The 19,881-nt window shown below is 36.0% G+C and overlaps 2 pseudogenes; one reads left to right on the forward strand and one right to left on the reverse strand.

Annotated features, from left to right (window-relative positions):
• Positions 1 to 19,881, reverse strand: part of LOC114025836 — a 199,788-nt pseudogene that overhangs the window by 140,262 nt on the left and 39,645 nt on the right.
• Positions 13,178 to 13,278, forward strand: LOC114026128 (annotated as a pseudogene).

Here is a 19,881-nt window from a genome sequence, read left to right on the forward strand (position 1 = left end):
TTAAATGCTATCTCTCTTCTATGGGGAAGGGAGGAATCAAGGTCCTTCCTCAACCGTTACCTTACCTCTATTCGCATTTGAGGCAAAACCTCTTTCCAAATCTCTTCTTAAGTCACTGTCACTAAGTCACAATAATCCAGGACTTGGATGGTCACTAACTTTTTGAGAAAGAAGGAAAGAGAGAGAGAGAGAGAGAGAGAGAGAGAGAGAGAGATGTGTTTATGTGTGTATCTGTGTGTGTAATATATGTTATATATATAAAGAAAATTTAAATTGCGTTGAATTGAGAGGTTACAGTCAAGAAAAGTGAGAAAGAGGGGAGGAGAAAGAGGAGGAGACAGAAGGAGAGATATAGAGAAAGAGAGAGAGGGACACACACAGAGAGAGACAGAAAGAGAAAAAGAGAGAGAGAGAGAGAATATCTGTTCCTCCTGGACATCCAGTCTAAAGTGTATTTTTCTTGACTGTAACCTTTCAATTCAATATGGTTTCAATGTTTTTATATATAATATGTATTACATATGTATAACCATATCTATATATGTTTCTATATTTCTCTCCTCTCCATCTTCTCCCTTCTCTCTCTCTCTCTCTCTCTCTCTTATTCTCTCTCTCTCTCTCTTTGTCTCTGTATCTGTCTCTTTTTCTCTCTCCTCCCTGTCTCCTCCCTTCTCACTCTCTTTCTCTCTTTTTCTGTGTGTATGTTTCTATCTCTTTATTCTCTCTTTCACTCTCTCTCTCTCACACACACACACACACATGCAAAAACACTAGTACATAAGCAAATAATACAGAATTCCATTTGAGGCACATATTACATGGATAAACAGTCTGTCATTTGGCTCCATGTGTAATCACTTACCCAGTTTAATCGATAATACTGTGTATTAGTCTAGGCATCAGGTCAAATAGACCTAGGTCTCCGAAGACCTGCTGATGTTTCTGACCCTATACTTGAACTAGGTGATGATATGGGCTGATCATCATCTGTGTTGGATATCTAAAGCTGCATTCCTACAACTGAAGTTGTTGAAGACCTTGGCCAGCTATCAGAATTTCTAGGCTCCACAAATTATCTCTGCAACCTATAAGTCTCTAAACTGAATTTCTAGCCAAGGAAATGTTGCCTTTCTGCTTAGTCTTCTCTCCTTGCCTAAACTAGGATTCACCTAAGGCAAGGGTGTTAGAATCCACCACATCTTCTTCACTCGAAATATCACTTTCTAGCTAACTTTCCCATAGACAATAGGTGGTTGTGAAGAAACATATTTACAGGTTCCCCAATCATCTCTGGGGTGGTTTTATAAGCAGACAAGTTTCCCAGTTACTCAGTCACTACATATGGAGTAACTTTCTCTTAATGTGTTTGTACGTTTAACATCAAGGTTTCTTTGCAGAATTTGTTCTCCTTGATGATGATGAACTCAGTCTTAGTGGTATTGTTTGCTTCAATCAGAGTTCATCTATTACTGGCTTTCTGTAGTCTGCCTCTCAGCTGAGAGATTTACTAGCCATGAATCCATTTTCTAAATCTCTGAGCCTCCATAATAGATAGGTATGGCTCTCATTGAAACATCAGTAAGTGTGGTATAAAGCCAGTAGCATCCCTTTCAGTGGAATTGTATATATGTTGACTCCAATGAGATTTTTGTTCTAGTCTCAGTGTCCTTTAATGTGTTTAACAGTGTGTAATAGAAATACTCAGCTTATGAGTCTCTGTGTGGATGGTAAGATAAAGTTTAAGACTTCCTGATACCTGCTAGTGCTAGAATTCCCTTGAGGAGTTTGTTCTCAAACTTGTCTTGTGCAGAAAGGATCCTGGCAAGGTATTCATCCACAATACTTCAGCAACTGTGGAAACTTCCTATCTCCTGGTGGAGCATGCTTGCACATACCTAGTAAAATGATCAATTACCACTAAGATATAACTTATGTTATTATTATCTCCTTCCAGAAATAAAAAAGCCAATGCAAACAAGTTCCAAACTTTTGTTAAGTGCTTATATTTTCCAAATATATTCCTTATGTATTTTTAAATGCATAGCACATGTTGGTATGTTTTTCTTTGAACACATTTTGCATGGTTCTTACTAAGATCTGCTGCCATCATAGGCCAGTAAAATCAACTTCTTACTAGTTTTAGCATTCTTTATTGGTCAAAGGTGAGAAAAGTATACACACACACACACACACACACACACACACACACATACAAAGGGGGAAAGAGAGAGGAGGAGGAGAGGGGGGTTTACAAATACATTTCACTTAATAGGGAAATAGGAAGCAAAAGACAGAAGGGAGAAGGGGAAATTAGAGGGAAGCTATATTAAGGAAGGGATCAGTCCTAAGAAAAAACAAACCCTAATGATGTAAAAAATATTTATAGCTCTTTTTGAGATGGGAAAAGGGAAATAGACAACATCCATTAATTGGGGGATGGCTGAACAAGTTACAGCATATAAACATAGTAGATACAATTGTACTGTACGAAATGATAAAGAGATTGGTTTCAGAGAAAATTGGGAAGACATATGAATTGATAGAGAATGAAATGAACAGAGTCAGGAGAACAATTTATGCAATGATAACAATATTGTAAAAACAAACAATTTTAGACGACTTAGAAACTTTAACCAGTATATCAACCAACTATAACTCCAGAAGACTAATATTTCATCATTAGAGAATTAAATGATTCAGTAGGTAGGGTAAGATATTTAGATGAATAGATTAGATAGAGAGAGAGATAGGTATAGATGGATAGATAGATAAAGCAAAACAAATCTCTCTGTGTGTGTGTGTGTGTGTGTGTGTGTGTGTATACTTTTATAGTCAAGCAAAACAAATGTCTGCATTGGCCACACAGACATTTGTTTTGCTTGACTATACAAGTTTACGACAAAAGTTTTTGTTGTTGTTCTCAATTGGAGGAGGAAGGAGAGGAAAATTTTTACTGATTGAAAAACAGAATTTAATTAAAAAATGTTTTGCTGAACCAATTGAAGTTGAGCACCCTTTTTTGCAGGAGTACAGTAATTCTTCACATTTGCCTCAGTTTTATGAACTGTGGCTATGGATGTCATGATTCCTGAATGAGGACATGAAACTATATCTCAGGATTATACAACATGGCCTTAGATACCTGCTGCAAAGTATCTCTCCATGTTACTGCTCCTCTCTGGGCCAGTCTCTACAATCAAGCAACCGTTCAGAAAACAATTTATCCTTTACCCCAAAAACTATAGGGATCCTCTCAGTCATATTGATACCACCATAGTTCAAGCTTTCATCATATCTTGCCTGTTTTATTTTAAAAGCTTTCATTACTAATCTCTTCTCCCAAAGTTTCTCCCCTCTCCTTTCCATCTTCTACTTAACTGCAAAAATTCACTTTCCCAAAGTACAGGTTAGATCATGTCTCATTCTTCCTTAAGAAGATTCAGTTGTTCCCTCTTGTCTCTAGGATAAAATAGAAACTCCTCTGTCTGGTATTTTAAAGCCCTTCACTATCTACTTCCCACCCATCTTTCTAAACTGTTCTTATGTTGCTCTTCTTTTATTGTTGTTTAGTTGTTTTCAGTTGTGTCTGACTTTTCATGACCCCATTTGGGAGTTTCTTAGAAAAGATTTGCCACTTCCTTCTCCAGTTCTTTTTACAGATGAGGAAACTGAAGCAAGTAGGGTTAAGTGATTTGCCCAGGGTCACATAGCTAGTAAATGTCTGAGGCCAGATTTGAAGTCAGGAAAATGAGTCTTCCTGAATTCAAGTCCAGCACTTTAATCACTGTGCCACCTAGCTGCGCCAAGATTATAGTAGGTGGTCATTAAATGATTTTAGAATTGAATGGTTGTTTAATTATTTCCACATACAAAAGTGTTTTCTTGTTATGAAAAATCAGAGGAAATAGAACTAAAAAGTGGTGAGGGAGAAAGGAACTTAGGCACTTAAAATGTGCGAGGCACTGTACGAAGTTATTTACAAGTATTATTTTATTTTATCCTCACAAAAATCTGAGAGATAGCTGTGGTTATCATTCTCATATACAAGGAACCTAGGCAGACAGAGGTTAAGTGACACCTAGGATCACACAGCTAGTAAATTTCTGAGGTCAAATTTGAACTGAAGTCTTCCAAAGTCCAGGCCCAACAACAAGACATAGTATAACACCTCATACCAAATGTCAAAGGAACTTTTATTCTAACTTAATTGACATTTTGAGTAAAAATTATGTGTCATGCAATTGACAAGTATTTATTATGCAGATGCCAAGACTATACAAAGATAAATTAAAGTCTGCTCACAAGAAATCTAATTCTACTGGAAAAAAGCAAAATAAACAAAGAAAGGCATGCACAAAATATATGCAAAGCAAATGTAATCTTGGACTGGAGAGACCAGAAAAGACCTCATTTTTAGGTCATACTTAAACTGGGCTTGGAAGGATGCTAAGGATTATAAGAGGCAGAGGTGAGGAGACAATACATTCCAGGAATGGGTGAGACATTATATGAAAGCCCAGAGATGGGAGCTGGGCTAGTGAGGAACAAAAGGAAGAAAGGTTTGGCTGGACCGTAGAATGTCTAAAGGGGAATGATATTTAATAACCCTAGAAAGCTGGAATCAAGTGGTGAAGAGATTTAAATGTCAAACAAAGGAGTTGGCATTCAGCACTGGAAGCAATAGGGAGCCACTGAAACTTTTTGAACAGGTGAAATGCATGGTCAGAATTGTACTTTGGAAATACCACTTTGTAAGCTATGTGGAAGATGCATTAGAGAGCACAAAGACTTGAGGCAGGCTAATTTACTGCCCCCAAATGATTTGCTTTGGGACACTTTCATAATTTTCTCATTGCTGTATACATTACATAGGGTAAAAATAACATGACCAGTGTCTAGCCTCACCCATCAATCCTCCACTTTGCTCCTAAAACGATATCCTAAAGCACAGTTCTGACCATGTCAGAAGGAACTTTGCTGATATATACTATTTAACAATATTTTATTTTGAAGACCTTTTAATTTCTAGTGCAATCATATGACAAACAAGTTGAGTAAGGTAACAACTCTTGGCTGTATTAGTTTTGTAGTGCTGGGGTATTTTTTCTCCCATTTTAGGTGCTTAAAAGTATACCGTGATAGAAAAGTAGTGTTAGAGAATTTGAAAACTCTTTTGTCACTTTAAGTGGGCTCAATAAATTGGAGTCACTAGATTTTCAAAAGATCAAGTCAGGTAAGAGAATTTTCAAATGGTATTCAAAGCAGTTCCCCAGCTATCAAATGTAATTGTGGATTGTTAAGGACAGATCCACATAGCCCTGAAGGGAATGGATTATTCCTGCCTGCTAATGCCAAACCAACTAATTGCAAAATTTAAATTGATTTTGAAGGGTTAATTCTATAGGATTATTTTGGACAATAATCACATAGGTAGGAATCAAGGATGGAGTAGCCGGGGGAAGAGGGGCAGCAGATAAAGACATTTTCCCCCGCTAAAGTCTAAAAGACTCATATATATCTTACAGACTTCTATTGGTAGCTTGACAAAAAAAAAAAAACCAGCATTCTTTACATCTAAAGTACATGAAGCACATATATGAAGTGAGCTTTACACCAGACAGGAGTTTCAGCACTCTGACTAGTCCATCAAAAACTTAATCTGATTGAACTGATTTATGCAAAACTGGTCTTTGTTGGAGGCAGTTCTTTGAAATGCTTATATTACATAGCTGGGACTGATAATTATCAAGGACAATTAATTTTACAGACAATCTTTCTTTTTTAAACTTTCTCAGTTTGCTCAAACTACCCCATAATTCATAATGTGTGCAGCCATTTCATCTTCTCATGCAAAAGTAAATGCAAATAGCATAATAAAAGAAGGAAAAGAAGCAAGTATTTATTAAGCACCTATTATATGCCACTAAGTGCTTCACAAATATTATCTCATTTGATCTTTACAACTCTGTGAGATAGGTCTATTATGATCCCCATTTTGTATTTGAGAAAACTGAGGCAGATAGAGGCTAAGTTACTTGCCCAGGATCACACATCTAAGAAGTGCCTGATCCTGGATTCTGAAGTCAGGTCTTCCTGGCTCTAGGCCCAGCCTTTTATCTACTGTACCACCTATATACTTCTAGGCAGCTATCTAGACAACTTTCCCAATCACTTGCTATTATTAAGTATAAGTAGACATATTCTTTACAGTTGGAAATTAAAAATAATAAATTAAAATATTCCTCCTAAATTTTGCCAAACATCAAAAGAAGCATTAATAAGATTTAGCAATTGGACACTCTAATCTCACAAGGGAAAAGAGATGTGTGTGTGACCTGCATATTGGTCCCAACCATCCTGATAGCAATCTCGTTCAAGTGGCCTTAGAACTAGAAAGGTCAAACTCTAAGATAACTCCACCACAGAAACTCCAAGAGCAAGAATAGCAGTGACCCAGAGCATACTCTCAGATCTCTTAGGAATGATCTCAATCAATGCCTTCAGTCATGTCTGATTAGGTCATGTAGTTGAATTAACCTTTTATGAGAAAAGATATTAAAATACCTAATACTGAAAATCAGCGAAGATATTTTGCCACTATATTTACACATGCCAAGCTGAAGTCACTTTCTAGCTGAGTGATTTGATAATTTACCCCTCACTAATTCCATCCAGTTCCCATTACTCTGTCTTTTCTTCTTCCCCTCAGTATTTAGTACTTGGTTCCTTAGCTCAATTAATTTTTACTTGTTTTGTATAACTCTTGTTGTGTAGATTTATGCCTGCTATATGCATATTTAACCTCTTTTATTAATTCGCCTATAACCTTTGTGATGGCACAGATAGGCTTCTAGTTCTTGTGAAGTTCCATAGTGCCTACTACAGAGGACAGTTTATAGTGAGCTCTTGATAAATATTCTTCAGTGACACACATACAAAGACAATTTGCTCTATAAATGATTAACAATACATATCCTACTCCATTAAGAGATTGGCCTTCCTGATGTCACTGACAGTCATTGGGCTTTTTATAGGAAATATTTTTTGAAAGCTATACATAATAGAAATTTGCAGATTCATATAGAATATTTTCTTCTGTTCTAATATATATGTATACATACACACATGTGTATATATGTGTTTGTATAAATACATGTATATATAACATACACACATAAATGGAAATACTACTTTGGAGGCATTTATTGCATTCAGAATTTTTAAATCTAATTTTAAAAGGAAAATGCATAATTTCCACAAATTAATAAGACTGATCAAAAATTTGGAATGAATTAAGTTTTTAGGTTGGCAAGATTCTTTTAGATGGTACATTAAATCCTCTTGGCCACAATGTGGCAAGAGTGTCAAGGAGAAATAATGCTGCGTAATTTCCATTTCCTTAGACCATCATTTGCTTAGTCAGACATTATGCTGACTGCTTTAAGCTCCTTGAATACTTCAGAGTCTCTTCAATGAGAGCCACAACTGCAGCCTAACCCACTGGGAAAAACAAATGGATAAAGAATGTCTATTGTCCCAAATAAGGCATGGAGCTGGATGGGCAGTCCATTGGGTTAACCTGTCAATACATACATCTTGGACAGGCATTGCAGATGGACCATTGTCAATCTGGATCCAAAACTGAATAAGAAGAAAGATTTGATTGTGTTAGAAAAATCACACGGTGCTTTCAATGATCCCAAACTGTCCCTGAAATAAAAACCCATTTGGGGGTACCAAAATTCCTCTGCAGAAACTACATAGCTGCAAAGTCATGGACATCAAAAGCTCTAAGAAATTAAATTGCAAAGAACAATGGAGAGACATAAAGTAAATGTGAATAGGCTAGAGTAATTTTTCAATAATGGCTTTCATACAAGAAATGATGTGGAAAATACATCCAGAAAATGTATGATTAGGAAAAAATGGACCTGTCCTATAACAGTATTAAGGATAGGAGATAACAAGCTCAAGTATTACACTGGTAAGTACAAAAGTGTGAAAGATCTAGAGGAAGACCTCCAGTGTGTTAGGGAGATCTTCCAAATTAGTAACAGCTACCATTGACATCATGCTTCCACATCTGTAAAGCACTTTACCTTTATTATTTTTTTTGATCCTCACACAACCTCTCAGGACAGGTGTGAAGATCGAAAGAAACAATCATACAATTAATAAATTATTTTATTTCCATTTTACAGATGAAGATATTAAGCCTGGGGGAATTTAAGTGACTTGCCCAGGGTGGCACAAATAGTTAGTCAAGCATTTATTACATGCTTATTATGTGATATGTATTATGCTAAATTCTGGGGATACAAAGAAAGGCAGAGCCAGTTCCCTGTCCTCAGGGAGCTCAAATTCTAAGAAGGGAGGCAATCTGTAAGTAAAACAAAATAGGTACATACAAGATGTATGGATGAATGACAGTGTGACATAGTGACTAGAACCAGCCTAGGGGACAAGAAGACCTCAGTTCAAGTCTTTCTTCTGACACATACTAACTATATGATCCTAGGGACGTCATTTAACCTCTCAATGCTCTAGGCAACTCTCTTAGACTATAAGTTGAAGAGAAAGTGCCAAACTATACAGGTAGTGGAAGCTTCCACACTTCTCTACACAAAAACAAACAAACAAACAAACAAACAAAAACCATAGATAGTCCCTATGCACACCTCCATACAAGAATCCACACTAATGATAGCTATAATGCTAGCTAACTTTTGCATAGCACTTACTATGTGCCAGGCACTATGCTAAACATTTTGCAAGTATTAGTTCATTTGATTCCCCACACCTCTAGGATGTAGGCTCTATTATCATCCCCATTTTACAGATGAGAAAACTGAGGTAAATAGAGGTTAAGTGACTTGTCCTGAGTCACACAGCTACTAAGTGTCTAAGGCTGGATTTTAATTCAGGTCTTCCTGACTCTGTGTCATCTAACTGCCTACTCTACAGAGTAGAATAAAAATAATATTATGAGGTAAAGTATCTGAGGTTGAATTTGAACTCATGTTTTCTTGATTCCATGTCTAGTGCTCTATCCACAATGCCAAGATGACTTTATGGATGACTTATGGGACAATGTGACTAAGAATCACATAAGATGAAAAAGTGCTGATGGGTTGTGACCTGATAATTCATTGGAAGGAGTAGCCACATAAGGAGGTGAAGAGCAAGTACATTCCAGCACTGGAAACAATGGATGGAGTGTTGTTTGTAAGGAATATGATAGGATATTGGTACATTGCAAGAAACAACATAAGGAATTCAGAGAAATATGAGAAGACTTTGTATGAACTGATGAGGAGCAAAGGAAAAGTAAAACCAAGAGATTAAAATAGAGAGTGACTAAAACAGCATAAATGAAAAAAAGAAAGTTATAAGAAAGTTAAACTTAATTTCCATGACCAACCTTGGTCGCAGAGAACAAATGATCAAACACATTCCATCCTTTCTTTCAAGAGGTAGGATATGGTTGTACTGTGGAGCCAGCAGAGCAATGTATACAATAACTACAACATTGTACAGCAAACAACATTGATAGACATAAGATCTCTGACCAATGCAATGACCAATCATGATTCCAAAGAACTAACGATCAAGCATGCTACACATCTCCTGAAAGAGAAGTGATGAATTAAAGATGCAGAATGAGACATATGTTTTTGGTCATGGGCAATGTGAGTATTTGTTTTGCTTGACTATGTGTACTTGTTACAAAGGATTTTTTTTTCTTTTTAAATTGGAAGAGGAAAAGAAAATCCATACTTGCTAGCTGAAAAATAGAATAAAAAAAGACAAAATGTGGTTGAGTTGTCATCACTTACTTAACTATTTTTCTTTGTTATATGGAAGAATTCAAGGGGAGAAGCATAACAGGAAATTAAAGTGGTAGTACAAATGAAAACCATCAATATTTTAAAAAATAATACAACACTGAAGATGCAAGAGAATAGACAGATGGGTTTAAATAAAGAATTTAGAGAATTTGTCATGATAAACTGAGATAAATACTTTGCTGGGTTAGGAGTCCCAATTCATAATTTTCCAAGAAAACATGCGTTTCCCACAAGTCAATAAGCAAAAAATAAATAGGCATTTTGCCAAAATGAAATTATATTGAGGGGGGAGGTAAAACTACCCTAAGTAAAAATTACTAGAGGAATACAAAAAGACAAAATTAATTGAGTCCCTTAGCATACCCATATTCCTATTTTGTTTTTCCTCATTCTCGGCTCATAAATAGGAATATTTTAAATTATATAATGCTTTCCAAAGTTACTTTACTTTTTTTTCCATGATAGACAAAGGACTTCTATAAGAGATGGATTAAATTAAGACATTTCTTTTTAAGAGCCAAAAAGAGACAAGAATACCAAGAAACTTCTGAATCTCATAATACTATTGTACACAAGAGACATCTTGACCAAGTGGCTAGTGTACTGAACTTGGTGCCAGAAAGACCTGAAATCACATCTCACTTCTGACATTCATTAGCTATGTAAACATAGAGGATCATTAAGAGCATAAGGTTAGATAAAATTGGAAAGGAACTCAGAAGACATCTAGTCCCATTTGCCTTATTTTGCAGATGAAGAAACTGAGGCCCAGGGAGATTGAGTGATTTGTCTTAGGTCACACAGCTAGTAGTAAGCATCAAAAAACCTTTCTGAGCCTTACACATATCTCTAAGAATTATCTATTAAGTTCTATAAGGCATATGATATGTGGTAGATGGTGTTCCCACACCATCACACAGATCCTTGTCATGTTGACTATGCAAGATGACCAAATCATATATGCCTTTAAGGCTATGGAGAGCTACCACTCTAAAAACTTGAGTCCACCCTAGTGCTCAAGAAGAATGATAGCATTTAGCCTCACAACAACAATGAACATATTCTAAAATATACTATATTCTATACTTATCCAACATATAGATACCTTGTAAACAATGACTGTGATGATAAATTAAAGATTATAAAACATAAAGTTACAGATTTTATAGACAAAAGAGACCTGGGAGGTTATATGTTCCAAACCCTTTATTTTACAGATTGGGAAACAGAACAAGAAAGGATAAGTGGTTTACCAGATGTCACGCAAATAAGTAGTACAAGCAGTATTTGCACCCATGTCCTTTGACTCAAAACATTATGCTTTCCACTGCACTGTTGTTCTCTGTCACTCTGTCACTTATTGAGATCTGAAAGGTTTTTTCCCACACCTTTGCAATCTTTCTTTCATTCATGTGCTTGTTAAATGATCTCTAAAAGAGCTCAAAACTATGTGACCTCTAGTATGAATCTCCTCTGTCTATACTTGGTCTAATTCAGTTGCTTTTCCCATCTTTACCTCTTCTACCTCTTCTATAAAATATCCAGGAATGTGATGTTAGAGTATAAGCATGACAGTTCTACTGTTCTTTATGGTGAAAAAAAAATTTGTTATAAAAAAATCTTTGCAGATCTTTTCCATTTTTTTCTACCCACTGTCCTTTTTACCTTTAAATGCTCTCAAGATGAATTCACTTAGTTGGGTCTCTAAACAAGCTTCCCTTAGTAATAGTTTTATTTTCATTTTTATAAATCCATTTGTATTTCCTACCAAATAGTGAATATATTACTAACACTTGTCAGTTAAAGGAACAAGTAACAGGATCATTTTAACTAAGGGCTAACACATTCCAGTGGGATTATATTATAGTTTTAATGTAAATATTTGCTCATCAATTGCTGAGGTAGCATTCCAAAATAAGAATAAATAAAAGCTTAATCACTGGCTTAGTGTGGTTCAACAATAATAAAGCCATATGGGAGTTTTAGTTTCCACTAAATTGGAAAAATTAAGTGGAAAATGCTCATGTGCATGTTTTTAAAATTGACCTTATTTTTTGTTATTATTCATTAAACTCAAAATTATTAACCATTAAAAAGAGAGGAAAGTCATTTTCCTTTCCCCTTTCAGGCAAATTTAGCATTTGCCACTGTGATAACTGCAGAGTCAAATATTGGAAAATAAAAAAGCAAGAAATATTTTGACATTTAAATGTTATTGCTATCTGGGACTAATTTCTGTTGTTGAATTAAGTAAGAAAGACAGCATCTATACCAGAAAATATACTTATCTATGACAGTCCAATTATTACTTAAAACTTGTATTTAAAAAAAAGGTTGGAAAGTATAAGATACATCCCTCTTCTCAGGCAAGCCAAAAAGTATGTCATACACAACAATTAAAGACACAGTTCACACATCCATCCCTGCAACCTGCAAGGGTTCTGGGAAGGAAGTGGCTATGAGGACTGAAAGGCGCAGGAAGGGTCATGATACACTGAACCACGTATCATAAAACCATAGAATTTTAGGTTTTTGAAGAGACCACAGCAAACATAGAATCCAACCCAAACCCAAAATAATCCCCATTATAACTTATTTGACAAATGATCATCCAGTCTCTGCTTTAAGAACCTCTAAAGACGGGAAATCTGCTACCTCCCCTACTGGCCCACTTCATTTTGGGACAGTTATAACTGTTAGGAAATTTTTTCTGACATCAGCCTAAATTAACCTCTTTATACCTTCCACCAATTGCTCCTGCATTGGGATATAGACTTTCTTAAATAAGTGAAAGTATTTTTATTAAAAAATGATAACCTTGCAGTGGATAGAGCACCAGCCCTGGAGTCAGGAGGACCTGAGTTCAAATCTGTCCTCCAACACATAACTCCTACTAACAGTGTGACTCTGGGCAAGTCACTTAACCCCAATTGCCTCACAAAAAAAATGATAACCTTTAGAATAGCAAGGTAAAGATGTTAAAATGATCCCTATGGGAAAATTAGCCATCTTATTTTTCCATTTAAATTTCCATTCTCAGTTACTGTGCAAGGTCTCAGCTACCAGGCTTAGCTACTACCCGAGTTGGCAAGGGATGTCCCTCAGAACCTGCATCGATGGTTCTTCACAAAGCATGGAATCTCAGCTGGTTGATTTTCTGGGCTTTCTCCAGCTCAGTCTTTAGTGGGAAACTGTGTTCTCAACCACGCTGATATCCTCTTAGATAGGTTTTACTGTGTTCTTTCCACGAGGGTTTTACAATGATTTACAAATGCACTATAATACACTTTTCAGCAGGAATTCTGGAATTCCCGAATTGCAGATTGTTGTTGTTATCAGCAGCACATATACTAAAATTGGCACCATACCGAGATTAGCATGGCCCCTGCACAAGGATGACATGCAAATTCATGAAGAGTTTTGTATTGCATAATTGCAGCCTAGGATTGACAGAAGCCTCTCCTTTTAACTTCCCTAAGGTGTCAGCTCTGGGATTTATCACCTTCTAGGAAGGAGATTGGAGAGATAGAGCTTTTTTTATTCAACAATTCTCCTTGGTTCAGAGCTGGGTTCAGTGAGGAGTGCCATCCTTTTTTATGGTGACTATCCAGTTCTATTTCCCGTATTCCTTTTGGAGTCTTAGGTAAATGAGTATCTGAGGACCACTGTATTAGGGAAGTCTGCAAGTCCATTGCCTGTAGTGGTCTTTCATATGCAATTGAGCAATTCAAGCCTTAGACCAGTTCCAAAGTATGGTATGCTTCATGTATACCTGAAAGTGTCTGACCTTTACATTTCATTGCCTCTATCTGTACTTTTCAAAGCTTAAATGCTGCTGAAGTTTAAATTAAGTACACATTTAATTGAATGTATATGTGTTGTTACCCCTCAAAATGTAAACTCTTTTAAGTCATAGACCTTTATTGCTTTATATTTGTATCCTAGAATCGTTGAGTCATCTATTTTAAGTTGAAAAAGCTCTTTGGGACATCCCATACAAGCCCTTAATTTTACAGTTGAAGAAACTGAAACCAAGAGAGTAGAAGTGACTTGCCCACAGTCATACACAACTAGTAAATGGCATAACCCATACCTGAACCTAGGGCCTTTCACTCTAAATCCAGCACTCTTTCTATGATAGCAAATTCCAGAATATTACACACAGATGTGCTTAATAAACTCTTTTTGAACTGGATTAAAAATAATATTTTTATGAAGCAGTTTAAGAAAGAAGCCAATACCCCCAACCAAAAAATAACTAGGAGTTTTGTAATTCAAAAGTGATTTTTTTTTCAAATAAATATTGTGAAAGCTTCCTATTCATTTTCCATTGGAAGTACTTGGTACATATTTTCCAATGATTTTGTTTTTCATCATTAAGAGATTTACAACTCTAAAGTAGCCATGAAACTAAGCACTATGTCTCTTCTGACTCCTCAGAGGAAAATATTACTCTCTTTTTAAGTTTTTAATCTAAAATTTGTTGACTTTGTTTTTAAAGAATCAATATAACTCTCATGGTCCACTGAGTGCCTAATTAATGCATGACATCAGAAAAAGACAATCACTTAATAATATTTGAATAAATCACAGAATTGGAAGGTATCCCAAGAGATTAATTAATTCATCCCCTTGACACTTTGTCACTTGGTAGTTACATCTTACTTCTTGCTCTGTTTTTTTTGATGTTATCCCTTCAAAATAATGCCACTACTTCATTCTTAGAGGTCTCCAGATTTTCATTTCTATTGAGTCAATATATTCAGTCAATCCTATTGCTTTGTACCCCTCCTAGCTTTCTTAGACAACATAACAGATTTTTCTTATGGTACCAGAGAAGGACACACTATTGCCAAAGTAATTTTCTTTAGCACAGATTTAACCATGTGACTCCCCTACTCAATCAACTCTAGGAGCTTCTTACTGTCTTGAGGGTAAATTATAAACTCTTCTGTTTAGCTTTTAAAAGCCCGATGAAAACTTGACCCAATCTATGTTCTTAGCCTCATCAGACATTACTATCTTCCTGCACACTGTAATCTAGCCAAACTGGTCTTCTCTCTGTTCCTAGTTCAGCTCCATCTCCTATCGCAGTGCCTTTGTGTCCCATGTGCCTGGGATGCATTTCTTTCTTACCTTTTCTTCAGCCACTCTCTTTCTTTAAGATATAGTTCAAGTACTATCAGCCATGTGAAGCCTTTCCTGATTCTGCATACTGCCATTCCTTTCCAAACTATCTTGTGTGCATATGAGCTTGTGAACTTTTTAACTTTGTATTTCAACTGCATATATTTTGATGTGTATTTGTTTTCTCACCCATGAGAAAGTAAACTCAATCCATGTAGGATTTCTTTTATTCTTTGAATTTGCATCTCCAGGGCCTGGAAGAGTGCTTGGCATAATGCAGGTGCTTAATAAATACCTGTTGATCTATTGATTGATTGACAATTAAGTCACAAGAGGAATTTTTCCTATAACAGTGGCAATAGACAACTGCATTGTTTAAATGCAAAATACACATTTTGGGTGTTTGTTTTCTTTATTTTGCTCATCTTAATCTTTTCATCTTTTGAAATCCTAAATTCCTGCTGGTTATAATTATATTCTCCAAATTTGCTTTACAACTTTAAATAGCTTCTGCAGTGAATAAAAAAAAAAGTTTCAACCATGAAAGAAACACATAAAATGAACCTCTTTTTTTTTTTCAACTTAATCCCCACTATGGACCTACTCAACTCTCTCGGTTCTTTGTGTGTGTATTCATATATATGTATACATGTATGTGCATATATATGTGTATATATGCACATACATACATATATATACACACTGAACCAGAGAGAGATGCATATATGTGTGTGTGTTATATGTACATACACATATATATATACAGACATATATGTGTATACATATAGAAAACACTATATAAATATATATAATAAATATTACACATACACACACAATGTTCATCCATATATATTCAGACATCTACTAAAAGACTACTCTAATATGTGGAGGTGACTATGGGTTTACCAAGGCTCTGAATTTCAGATATAATTCTCAGGACTCTCACATCTCTTTCCTAGACCAGAACTAATACATCAGAGTCCATCATGTGATAATTATAGTTTGGAATATGTTTCTCAAAATTTATTTATTTATTTGCCCCTGTTCACATTCAAATTCATTTTCACACTGACATGGTTTTACACTCTCTTCCTTTCACTTATCACAATTGCGGTGAGTTTTCACAAGCCAGAAGACCCTAGTGAATTACATATCATTAGCAGAAACAAAATATAAATCCTTGGTTTTCTTCACACTTGCCTTTCAGGTTGACCTTATGCAGGGAGCTACATCTTTAGCAAACATCTCTGTTTAAAAGGAACAAAATAAAATTTGGAGAAGTCTGCTGATTATATCCTACCTGAGTTGGTTTAGCATTCTGTCTTCTATATGGTTTTATTTTCATTCATTTGGTAAACATTTATTAAATGCCAAGTATTGTAGTAGGTGTCAGAAGATACACAAAATTTAGATAAAATATGGTCCCTGTCTTCACAGGCATCCAGTCTACTAGGGAGATAAGACATGAAGATAGAATACAAATTAGTATTTCAGAGAGATGGCTGTCATATGCTTTGGGGAAAGCAGCATTTGATTTGGACTTTAAAGGGATTTGGGCTTTAATAGACAAAGCAGGAAAGAGAGATAAGGCAGGAAAAGGCAACTGATGAAGCTCAGGGGAGACTGGAACTGGATATATAGATGTGAGGGTCATCTGCAGAGAGATGATTCTTAAAGCTCTGGGAGCTAATAAGGTCACCAAGAGATACTGTGTAGAGAGAGAAGAGGGTTTAGGACAGACCATTAATAAACACCCACAGTTAGAGGATATGATGTGGATGATGAAGCAGCAAAGGAGATGAGAAGGAAAAGTCAGAAAAGCAGGAAGAGAATCATCACCCATGTCAACTTCCTAAGCATAGTTTTACCTCAGGGTTCTTAAGCCCTTTTCTTTTTTGTCTACACACACACACACACACACACACACACACACACATACACAGACACACTCTTGAGTGATTTCATCAGCTGGAATGAATTCAGTTACTTTTGCATATTCATCTCTATGCAGATGACTCCCAAAACTACACATAAAGCCTTCATCTTTCTCCTGAGAACCATTCCCTTATCATTATCTTCTTGACATTTCTACCTGGATGTCCCTTAGGCATCTAAAATTAACACACCCAAAAGGAACCCATTACATTTTGTCTTAAACCCACATTTGGCTTAACTTTCTTGATTTGTCCAGTTTCTCAACCAGGACTGTTTTCCTTTCTCTCACCCCCCATATCTAATAAGTAGCCAAGTTTTATTGATTCGTCCTCCACAACATCTCTTGAATATTCCTCTTTTATCCTCTAACATGGCCACCAGCCTAATTCAGGCTTTAATTACTTCTCCCTTGGACTACTACAGAAACCTCCTGATTGGTCTCATTGCTTCCAGTCTCTCGCCTCTACAATCCATTCTTCACATATCTGCCAAAATAACCTTCCTAAAGCACAGATCTAACCATACCATTCCCCTTTTCAGTAAGCTACAGTGGTTCCCTATTTACTCCCAGATAAAATACAAAGTCTTTCATTTGTCGCTTAAAGCCCTTCATTTCTCTTAGCTGCAAAAGCTCCAAAAAGAGCTATAATTTGAATATGACCTGATGGCTTTTCTGACAACTGAATCCTATGAACATAAAAGGAAATACAAAATAGCACCTGGCCCTATATAAACTACATTTTTCAAAACTGTTTCATTTTACTCCACTTAACATGCTCTCCATTCTAGTTTAACTGGCCCACTTGCCATTTCCTGTACATAATATCCAATTACCCAAACTGGTGCCTCTCCAGAGATTTTGCCCCATATCTGGAATGCTCTTCTTCCTTCCCTCTGTGTCTTAGAATTTTTAACTTTCCTCAAAACCATCTCCAATAAGAGGCTGCTTCAGATCCCCACATTTGTTAGTGTTCACCCCTGGATCCCACCAAATTGCCTTTAATTTACTCTTTATAGAAACGATATTCACTTATTTGTATACACATATCTCCTAAGTAGAATGTAAGCTCCTTGAAGGCAGGGACTATTTCAGTCAATCAGTAAGCATTTATTAAACACCTACTATGTACCAGTTCTAAGCACTGGGGATACAAAGACAGCAAAAACAGTCCCTACTCTGAAGGAGTTCATAGCCTAATAGGGGAGACAACATGCATACAATTTTACAAATAAGATACTAATAGGACAATTGGAAATAATCAACAAAGGGAAGAAATTAGAATGAAGGAGGATTAGGAAAGGTTTCTTGTAGACAGTGGAATTTTGTCTGAGACTTTAGGAAAGTCGGAGGCCAGGAGACAGAGATAAGGATGGAAAGAATTCCAGGCATAGGGAAACTTGTTCAAACAACAGTAAAGAGGTAGTGTCACTGAATCACAGTCATTGGATATCTTTGTATATAGCACAATGCCTTGCATATAGTAGACATTATTGAGTGTTTGTTGAATTGAATGAAATTTGATTTTAGAGGATACTTTGAGAAACCTAATGTTCATGGAGGGTTCTACTGTGTCCATAGGCTAACCCTTGTATTATTAATATTTAATGTATAAGATTAAGTACTGGAAGGGAATCTCAGAGATCATCTAATCCAACATTTCATTTTAGAGATGCTGTTAACTGAGGCCCAGAAAGGTCAAGTAACTCCTCAAAGGTGTTGCAGTTAGTAATTACCAGAGCCAAGATTTCAACCCAGCTCTTCTGACTCCAAATTCAATGATTTTCCATTACCCCATGCAACCTCTCAACATAATATGGAATATTATACTTTATTCTGATTTGAATGAATAATTGGCAGGGATAAATATCTCACTTTAGGCAATAGTTATATTCCTGGAGGTGATGAATGTAAGACCTTTCTTGATTCCTCCAGGTATGTGACCCTCCCCCTGAAATTACTTGTATTTATTTTAAATGTGTCTTATATTTACTCATCTATGTACATTGTGCATAACCCCAGCAGAATGTAAGCTCCTTGAGGGCAGGGACCATCTTGTTTTTGTCTTTATATCCCCAAAATCTAGCATAGTGCCTTATATATAACTGGTACTTAACAAATATTTGCAGAATTGAATTCGAATATAATCATTTATATGGTCTAGAGAAGTTTCAAATGATTATCCTCTGATACATCATCATAGCATAGAAGTTTCTCTGGATTCTGCAATGCTATCCCACTGAAGCACAAATACGGACAGTTTCTATCAATCTCAAAAGTTTTCAAGTACTGTATTGGTGATTGGCTCTGTCTCCTGTCCAATATCTATCCTTGGTAAGTCTCTTTATGAGAAAGTTGGTTACTACAATTACATCCCATGAAGACAGCGAAAGTACAAAATATCCCTTGGTCATGTGTGGGTTCCTTTTACTTCTATAGGAACAATGATAGAATGGTGGGAAAGAAAATGGTGAGTAAAAAGAATCACACACTTTTTACACTATTTATGCTTTTTTAAGTGTTGATCTTGGTCAATATATAACCTTTATCTATTACTCACAAGTTGATAATGAAACTTCCTACATATTGACATTTTTATTATAAATAAAACCATAAGGCAAACATGGTGGTGCATGCACATTTATCATCCCTACTACTAGGGAGGCTGAGGCAGGTGGATGACTTGAGCTTAGGGAATTCTGATATACAATAGGGCTGAAACCTATCTGTACCACCTGACACCAATATGATGAATATCCAGAAAGAAAGTTGAGGGAAGATGGGGCAGGCTGCCTAAATGGTGGTGAATCAATCAAGGTTAGACACAGAGAAGATCAAAGTTTCTGTACTAATCAGTTATGGCCCTTGAATGGCTGCTGCACTACTAGGCTGGGTGAAATAGGAAAACCAGATAGATAGATAGATAGATAGATAGATAGATAGATAGATAGATAGATAGATAGATAGATAGAT

The sequence above is a fragment of the Vombatus ursinus genome, unplaced genomic scaffold, assembly GCF_900497805.2.
Source record: "Vombatus ursinus unplaced genomic scaffold, bare-nosed wombat genome assembly UNPS02014832.1, whole genome shotgun sequence".
Lineage (NCBI taxonomy): Eukaryota > Metazoa > Chordata > Mammalia > Diprotodontia > Vombatidae > Vombatus > Vombatus ursinus.